General features: G+C 42.3%; 1 protein-coding gene across 1 annotated transcript in view; it reads left to right on the forward strand.

Moving 5' to 3' along the window:
* The window catches only part of LOC309351967 (endonuclease domain-containing 1 protein-like), a 198,566-nt gene extending 189,589 nt beyond the window's left edge, over positions 1 to 8,977 (forward strand). The window contains exon 3 of the transcript XR_014160987.1: positions 8,834 to 8,977. The gene's annotated coding sequence lies outside the window, so the exon portion shown is untranslated. The remainder of the gene's footprint in view (positions 1 to 8,833) is intronic.
* The last annotated feature ends 96 nt before the right edge of the window (positions 8,978 to 9,073 follow it).

Genomic DNA, 9,073 nt, shown 5'->3' on the forward strand with positions numbered 1-9,073 from the left:
CTGTCCATGGGGGGGGGGGAGGATGTGGCCAGCTCATGAGTGACATTATCCTCAATCGGCCACCCCCAGGCTTTAAAGAACGGGCCCAGATCCTTCCTCACTTCCGCAGAGAAGCGCTCTGCCTACAGGTTCATCTTGCAGGTGTTGCCATTTCATTTGCTGGGCATCGTTTGGTACTCACCAAAGATGTGGATGTAAGGCTCCCAGCCAAAGGCCTCCTGCAACTGAAGAAATAAAAATTATTCAGCCCCTTTCCTAAGGAATTTAAAACAATTTGTGGGTCGCTGTCCTGTCTTTCTATTCTGTGAACCCCAAGCTCTGCTGAGTCATTACCCTGTGGTTGTATTGTGAAATGCAAAAGAAAGGGCTATTCCATGGGTAGGCAAAGTAAGGCCCGGGGGCCGGATCCGGCCCAATCACCTTCTAAATCCGGCCTGCGGACAATCCGGGAATCAGTGTGTTCTTACATGAGTAGAATGTGTGCTTTTATTTAAAATGCATCTCTGGGTTATTTGTGGGGCATAGGAATTCGTTCATTTTTAAAATATATATACCGTATTTTTTGCACCATAACACTCACTTTTTTCCTCCTAAAAAGTAAGGGGAAATGTCTGTGTGTGTTATGGAGGGAATGCATGTGGGTGGCATGCCTACGGATTTTCCTCCGCTAAAAACTATGTGCGTGTTATGGTCGAGTGCGTGTTATAGAGCGAAAAATACAGTATATAGTCCGTGCACCCACAAGGTCTGAGCAACAGTGGACTGGCCCCCTGCTGAAAAAGTTTGCTGACCCCTGGGCTAGGCACCCAATAAGGACTCCAAGATAGTCAGGTCACAATTTATTTGAACATCACCAGCTTACCCACCCAAATCTCTCCACTGGCTCTCTCAATGCCACCCCGGGTTTTTTGAACTGGAAGTCAAATTCACACTTTCAGCTGTGTGGGTTGACTCCAACTCAATGATGCTTTGCCTAGGCCTCTTCATTTCAAAGGACAGGGCTAAACTTAAGTCCATTGGCTCAGGTGAGATTAGCCTGAATATTGCAGCAACAAATGCAATGCTGAGTCATAAAACAATGGGAAATCTCAACCTTCACGTGTAAACAAGCAGCAAGATTGACAGGCACATTAAAGTGCAACCCGAGAGCAATTTCATTTGTAGGGATTCCTACAATTCAGGCAGAGGGTTTGGACTTGATGACACATTGGGCCCCTTGTTACTCTACAGTTACAGTGGTGCCCCGCAAGACGAACACCTCGCAAGACGGAAAACCCGCTAGACGAAAGGGTTTTCCGTTTTGGAGGCGCTTCGCAAAACGAATTTCCCTATGGGCTCGCTTCGCAAGACGAAAATGTCTTGCGAGTTCCCACGGTTTTTTTTCGCTTTTTTCGCCCTTTTCCTAAGCCGCTAAGCCGCTTAACAGCTGATCCGCTGATAAGCCGCTTCTCAGCTGATCGCTAAAAGCCGCTAGACCGCTAATAGCACTAATCCGCTAAGCTGTCAATGGGCTTGCTTCGCAAGACGAAAAAACCGCTAGACGAAGAGAATCGCGGAACGGATTCTTTTCGTCTTGCGAGGCACCACTGTATATGAAAATCACATTTCCAGCTGGCTGCGGCAACAGGACCAGTGTGGGCACTTTCTGTGACTTCACACCATATATATAATTTTATTATTATTAATTGACATCCATACACAATCTTATGTACACGTACAAAGAAAAGGTAAAACTGATAATGATAGTATTAACAACCTTAATAATTATACTGTTAAATATTGATTTAAACTTATACTTGTACATGCTTTTTTCTTATACTTTCTAGCTAAAGAAAAATAAGCCAAGGTAAAAATCCAATAAACTAAATTATATAAAAACAGACTCCCCGTCATTTCTCAATGTAAGTTACATTTACGACATTGAATGTACTTATACTTCTTACCTTACTCTTACTATAATTTCTAGTACTGTCTTATAATATATCGTACTGTTTTTCCTTATTTAATAGTATTTAATTTACGCAAGGGTCATTCAAACGCTGCCATAGATGTTATGTCGTTGTTATATATTTTTAATTTTTTTAAAAAATTAAAGTTTTCTTGGTTTACAAAGGTATGCGCAATGTCTCTTTTTTTCAAGTTACATTTTCCATAGGTCAGTTTCATTTGTTGAGACATTAGGGTTACATTAGGAAGAAAAGGGGAGGGGAGGCGAGTGGGAGTGGGGTCGGGAGGCGATGTTTCTATTTTACTTAATGTATGTGTGGGGTTTTGTGTCAGCGTCGTTTGTGTGGGTTCTCTTTGCTATTCGCTTGTGTTCCATTGGTGGTGAGAGAAGTTGGGGTTGGCCTAGGGTGCGGTTGCTTGTTTCTGATTGGCTGTGGTGAACTTTGTTTTCGTGTGTGAGTAGGGTGGGTGGGGCGTTTTTGAACCAGGTTAGCCATATTGATTTTGTAGGTATTTCTTGAACATTCATTTCTGCCACTTCTCGGTGAAGAGAACACTGGGCTAAATGACTCTGTATAGGGTGGCTTCCTTATGCACTTGTAAATAAGGCTCCAGTGATGTCCACCTTGTAAAGTCCTTCAGCTGCGCTCCACCTCGAATATATTTCTTCAACTTCTTTCTCTCGCTTGGGTTTAGCTCTTTCTCTTGGGATGTTCAGCACTGCCTCATTGATATAAACAGGCCAGAGATTGCAGGTATGGGGCGCGAAGCTCCAGTCATGCTTCTGCTGGTTGTGACCCAGCTCATGGCTGATGTCCCATGAGCCTTTGGTGGCTATATGTTGCATGCCGTGATCCCTGTTGCCACAGTCACATTAGCCATGATTGGGTAACGCGTGCATCGAACCTGCAGTGAGAGTTGGTCTAGCCCAAACCTCCTGCAATGCAGAGATCTCATGCTCTGCCGACTGAGCAGGGAAACATGGAAATGAGGAGGAAAATACATTTTCTAAGTAATGGTGCCATTTTGGTTTTACTTTGCTTATTTGTCTCATTGTAAAAATGGGGTATACTTTAAAATCACGTTTTAGTTGGTTGTTTTTGTTAAAGCAGAAATCAGAGTGCTTCCCCACATTCAGAGAATGGGTTGCCCAAGCTGAAAAGCTCTTCGCTTGCCCTGTTGTGCAGTTGCAAACAGATAGGGGCGGAGAATTTCTGAACAAACAATTTGGGGCATGGTTGCGACGTAAGGGTATCACTCATCATTTGACTAACCGTTATAGCCCTGCTGAAAATGGTCTGTGTGAAAGACATGGGGCTGTAATACAGTCAGTAAAGGACTGTCTGCTAGTGGATGCAGGATTAGGTCGCAACCATAGGCTGTGGGGTGAGGCTTTCCTTACAGCAAACCTTCTGATTAATAGAACCTGGTATAGCTCTATAAAAGATCTTCCTTATCGTGTATTGTTTGGGAAAGAACCAGAGTGGATGATGCTCCATAACTGGGGTTCTTGGGCACATGTAAATATCCCCAAAGCTCAGCGCAAAAAAGGGGGCGCTAGAGCGCAGAGACTGTGGTTTGTGGGATATCAGCCCTATGGCAAAGGGTGGCGTTTCAATTTATGCCCAGGACGTGTGGTTCGGTCACAAAGTGCAGACTTTGCTGACCAGGACAGATGGACTGTGATCCATGCCAACTCAGATTGCTTACTGCTCCTGCAAGTAAGAGAAGAGGCTTCTTCTCAGCCATTGGCAACACAGGAGCAGGATGAGGAGGTGGCGGCACAGATTTCCCCAAAAGATGTGACAATAGATAATACTATCTATTGGGAGCAGGAAGTAGTAGTTCTGTCTCGACACTCTCAGCATTCAAACAAGGGTGTACCTCCTCCTAGGAGGAGTGAGAGTATGCAATGTGAGTTGTGCGGAACCACCAAGTTATAATGAAGTCTTAAACTTACCCCCTGGGGAACGTGCTTTGTGGCAACAAGTCATGAAAGAAGAAATGGACTCTTTTAAATGTAATGAAGTGTTTGAGGTCATAATGCCGCCACCTGGTAGCAGAGTGGTGCCATGCAAGTGGGTTTATAAAAGGAAAACCCTTGTAGCTGCAGAACCACGTTTTCGAGCCAGAGGGTTCACTCGGATTAAAGGGGAGAGTTATGATGAAGTGTTTTCTCCCACAGTAAAGAGTGAAATTTTTCGTTTAATGCTTTCCCTTGCTGCTGTAAGACAATTAGCAGTGCACCATTTTGATGTTGATGCTGCATATCTGCATGCAAATTTAGACCATGAAGTGTTAATGAGACAACCCCCTGGGTTTGAAGAGGGGAGTGGTGCAGTCTGGCGTTTGAAAAAGGCTGTTTATGGTCTCAAACGAAGTGGAAGGTGTTGGAACCAGTGTTTAAATGAAGCCCTTGTAAAACTTGGTTTTAAAAGGAGTGTGGCTGATCCATGCCTGTACACCAAGGAGACAGGCAACAAATATTTAATGCTCTTAGTCTTTGTTGATGATTTGCTTGTAGCAGGGAGTTCCACAGATGAAATCCAGGAGCTTACAAATCAACTGGAAAAGAGGTTTAAGCTTAGGGCCTGTAAGCAATTACTTGGGAGTAGAAGTAAGGCAGGAAGCTGATGGAAGCTTCCTACTGAGCCAGAAAGAAAAAATTTGTCATTTGATAGAGCAGTTTGGCATGGAAAACTGCAAGCCAGTTCAGACTCCTATGACATCAGATTTCCCAAAGACAGTGTGTGGTGATGAATTTGATCAGCCTGAGTTGTGGATCACTGTTGTATTTAAGCCAGTGGTCAAGGCCAGACATTGCATGTGCTACAAATGTTCTGAGCCAACGTGTATCTAAACCGAGTACTGCCGATTGGTGTGCTTTGAAAAGGCTTATCAGATATCTAAAGGGGACATTAAATGTATCTAGTACACAAGATGAAAAACTAGAAGTATTTGTTGATGCGGACTGGGGAAGCTGTGTAGCTACCAGAAAATCTACAAGTGGAATGGTTGTGATGTTTGCCAATTCCATAATTGGATGGAGGTCAAAGAAACAAGGATTTGTTGCAACCTCATCCTGTGAGGCAGAATATGGGAGCCTGTCGCTAGCATGCAATGAAATCATGTGGTTTATACAGATACTAAAAGATCTAGATTGTAAAGTAGATTTGCCTATCCAAGTGTATGAAGATAGCCAATCGTGCATTGCATTAACGGGCTCAGAAATAATGAAATCTGCATCAAAACATATTGCTATCTGTCATGCAAATGTTAGAGATTGTGTACAGAATGGGGTAATCAAACTGGAATATTGTCAGTCACAAGATAATATTGCTGATTTGTTTACCAAGCCTTTGCCAGCAACATGTCATAATGAATTGATGACAAAACTGGGTTTATGTATATAGTGTATCTATGTATGTATTGTTTCTGTTGGGGCTTTTTGCATTTAAGAAACAGAAGGGGTGTCACGGCTAAAATGGCCGCTGTTTCTTTAATGCTTAAAAAGCTGGGTCAGCATGAGTCAGCAGCCTGCACCGGGTTGTATATATAGAGTGAGAAATGTTAGTTTGTGGTTGGGTTGGGTTGGTGAGTGAGTGACTGAAAGCTGGTAGTGTTGAGGTATGTATAGTTGGTCAGTCGCTTTTGCAGAGTCTTTTAAGAATAAAAGCAGAAAGTACTCTGCAAGGATACTCTTCTTGTGGGCTCGTTTTATGCCGACAAGGGTCCGAGGACCAGGCTGAGGCGACAAAGGGAGGTCAGAACCTTTTTTTTTTTTATGAACACTGACAAGATTTTCCTCTTGGGGATGACAACAGTGGAGGTCCCCTGAAAACAAAAACCAATACGCCACAGCTACAACCTTACTGGCACAAAGGTGGAGAACAAGTCTAGTACCCACCAAGGAGGAATGGCAGTGCAAAATGTTCGAATATGGTGAACTGGCTGGTCTGAAGAACAGGATAAGAGAAAATGAAGATAGGGAATACAAGGAGGAATGGATGTTTCCTGAATATTTTAAGAACCAGTATAAAGAAATACATAGCTTAGCAGGTCTCGAGTAAATCCAGTCGAGTTGAAATAGGTAACAAATTGAATGATTAAAAAATGATTAAAAAGATGTGGATTATGCAGAGCAGCAAAAAAACAAAGGAACCAGGAAAAGTGTAGAAGGGAAGTCATATAGTATATATACACACACACATATATATATTGGGAATATATATATATTGGAAATCATTCTGTACAGAAACATGTTTGTGCCTTTAAGAGCAGTTTCTGTAAGCTCTGGGCTGATTGGGTGCAGCTGGCCATGGCTACAAAAGGAGAAAAGCTGCAGTTTGAACTCTGCCTGCAGGAAAAACACCCAAAAGCGTTGCTGTTTGTTGTTTTGAAATAAAGTCCTTATTTAACTTGGTTTTACACCGGTCTCATGGAGTCACAGTTTCTGTTCATCTGCCACCAGTGAAAACCCCCCCTCTAACAATATATACACATGCTGTATTTGGTATGAAGTTGTAAGTGGGATGGGGGAGGGCGGTTAAGTATGCTCTCTGTTCCTGTTTTTGAAAATGCAAATGAAAAAAATAAATAAAATTAAATAATAAAATTGCTTGTTCTGACCTTTAAAGCCCTAAACGGCCTCTGCCCAGTATACCTGAAGGAGCATCTCCACCCAGACACTGAGGTCCAGCTCTGAGGGTCTTCTGACGGTTTCCTCCCTGCAAGATGTGAAGCTACAGGGAACCAGGCAGAGGGCCTTCTCAGTAGTGGTGCCTGCCCTGTGAGATGCCCTCCTGTCAGATATCAAGGAGATAACTATCTGAATTTTAGAAGACATCTAAATGCAGCTCTGTACAGGGAAGTTTTTAATGTTTGGTATGCAACAACAGCAGCAAGAGTACTCATCGCGAAGTATTGGAAGACACAAGATTTACCCACCCGGGAAGAATGGCAGATGAAGCTGATGGACTATATGGAACTGGCGATAATGACTGGCAGAATCCGAGACTAAGGTGAAGAGTTGGTGGAAGAAGATTGGAAAAAACATTGCAAAATTAAGGAATGTTAGAAGGTTGTTAGAATGAAGTAATGTGGTTTTAGCAGAAATGATATAAAGGATTAGGTTAAAATTGATTTTTTAATTGGTGAAAGACGAGAATTACAGTATATTAAGATAAATTATTGGGATAAAAACAAAGCTAGAAAGGATTTGCTGAAACATCTAATTGAACTAGAATACAAAAAAGGGAGGTGTGAGGAGGTCAAGAAAATAAGCAAAGGAAAGAAAGTTATGTAAAGGTTGGATCTGTTTTTTTTCAATTGTTTGTATTTTTTCTGTCTTTTATTTTTATTTTTTTGTTTTTTCTCTTTGTAATCTTTAAAATTTGAATAAACACACACACACACACACACACACACACACACACACACACACATATATATATATATATATATATATATATATATATATATATATATAATATGTTTGATGTTTTACTGTGCTTAATGTTTTCAATTTGTTAGAAACCGCCCAGAGCGGCTGGGGCAACCCAGTCCAATGGGTAGCATATAAATTTAGTATTATTATTACAGTGGTACTTCAGGTTACATACGCTTCAGGTTACAGACTCCACTAACCCAGAAATAGTGCTTCAGGTTAAGAACTTTGCTTCAGGATGAGAACAGAAATTGTGCTCCAGTGGCACGGCGGCAGCAGGAGGCCCCATGAGCTAAAGTGGAGCCTCAGGTTAAGAAGTTTCAGGTTAAGTACGGACCTCCGGAACGAATTAAGTACTTAACCTGAGGTACCACTGTATTATCATCTCTCTATGACCACATCCAAATAATTCGTAGCCCCTCCCTTGACTTCTTGCTGCCCAATGCAGTTATTTTTACTCCAGCTGACATATGACTTGCCAAGCAGATGAGTTTGCAGCACAAGACCGCTGGGTTCATGTTCCCATTTCCTATTCCCATTGTTTTCTTAGTTTTACGAACGGGCTTTTGCAGTCTGCCATCCTGAGTACCGTGGCTGCAGCAGAAATCTGCTTAAATAAATAACATTAAACTATCAGAGATTATTTTGGCCACTTGCCCAGAAGTTCCCGGAACTACTTCTCGGACACGCTGGCGAGGAAACACGACTCTGGAACACGACATTTAATTCTGCCTTAAGGTACAGGGCCAAACTGAGACAGCTGAATTGCAGAAAGGATTGCACTGTAAAGTGACACGCCGGTTCTGCTCACCTGACAGTTCCGAGGAAGGCATCAAAAGGACAACTTCCTGTGTGGCTCTTGTCAGGTATGTGAAACAGAGAAGCAGGTGTGCAACAGTGCTGGCTAGTACAGAATCCTAGTATTAGAAATGGAGCAACTATTGCATGCAAATTGCTTTGTCTGTTTTCTTATAGCAAAAAGCAACCAGCAACCACGGCAAAAAACAAGGGCAATTTGAGGCTGCAATGATAAACACATTTGCTAGGGAGTAAGTTTCCACTGCAATCAGTGAGACTTGCCTCTGAACAAACTGACTCAAGATTGTCTTTCTTCAGCTACAAAGGACAGGCTCAGCAAGAAAACTTTCCACTGCCTGTGAAAATGTGGCAACACTTGCTCATTAGAAGCTTTAAGCTATTTCTTACATTCTGAAGGCAGCTAATAAACTGTGGATGAGTTTCATCTGCAAAGAAGAAAAAGGAGTGTCTTTAATTAAAAGAGAAAGAAATCAATGTAACTTTTTGTGTGTGTCATATGCTTTTCATTCCAGGTTGTTGACATGCAAAGTACAAATTTAGAACAGTTTAATCTTTCACTTTCACTTTTTACGGTCACATAGGGAAACAGACCGTACTAACTCGTTGCACTCTGCATATCAGATTCATGCAAAAGCCTTACAAGAATTCAAAGCAGTTCTGAGCAACCTGCCCATCTGAAGGAGCGACTCAGCACCAGACACAGCTCTCCGCGAAAGCAGAAGAGGGAAAGCTCTGTCGCCACTGCTTTTCAGTTGCAAGTTTTGAGGAATCCACTCATTCTTAAACAGCCTTGTAGATCCAGATTAAGGGACGCGGGTGGTAATGTGGGTTAAACCACAGAGCCTAGGATTTGCTGATCAG

Source organism: Podarcis erhardii, assembly GCF_964252035.2.
Source record: "Podarcis erhardii genome assembly, chromosome: 10".
Classification (NCBI taxonomy): domain Eukaryota; kingdom Metazoa; phylum Chordata; class Lepidosauria; order Squamata; family Lacertidae; genus Podarcis; species Podarcis erhardii.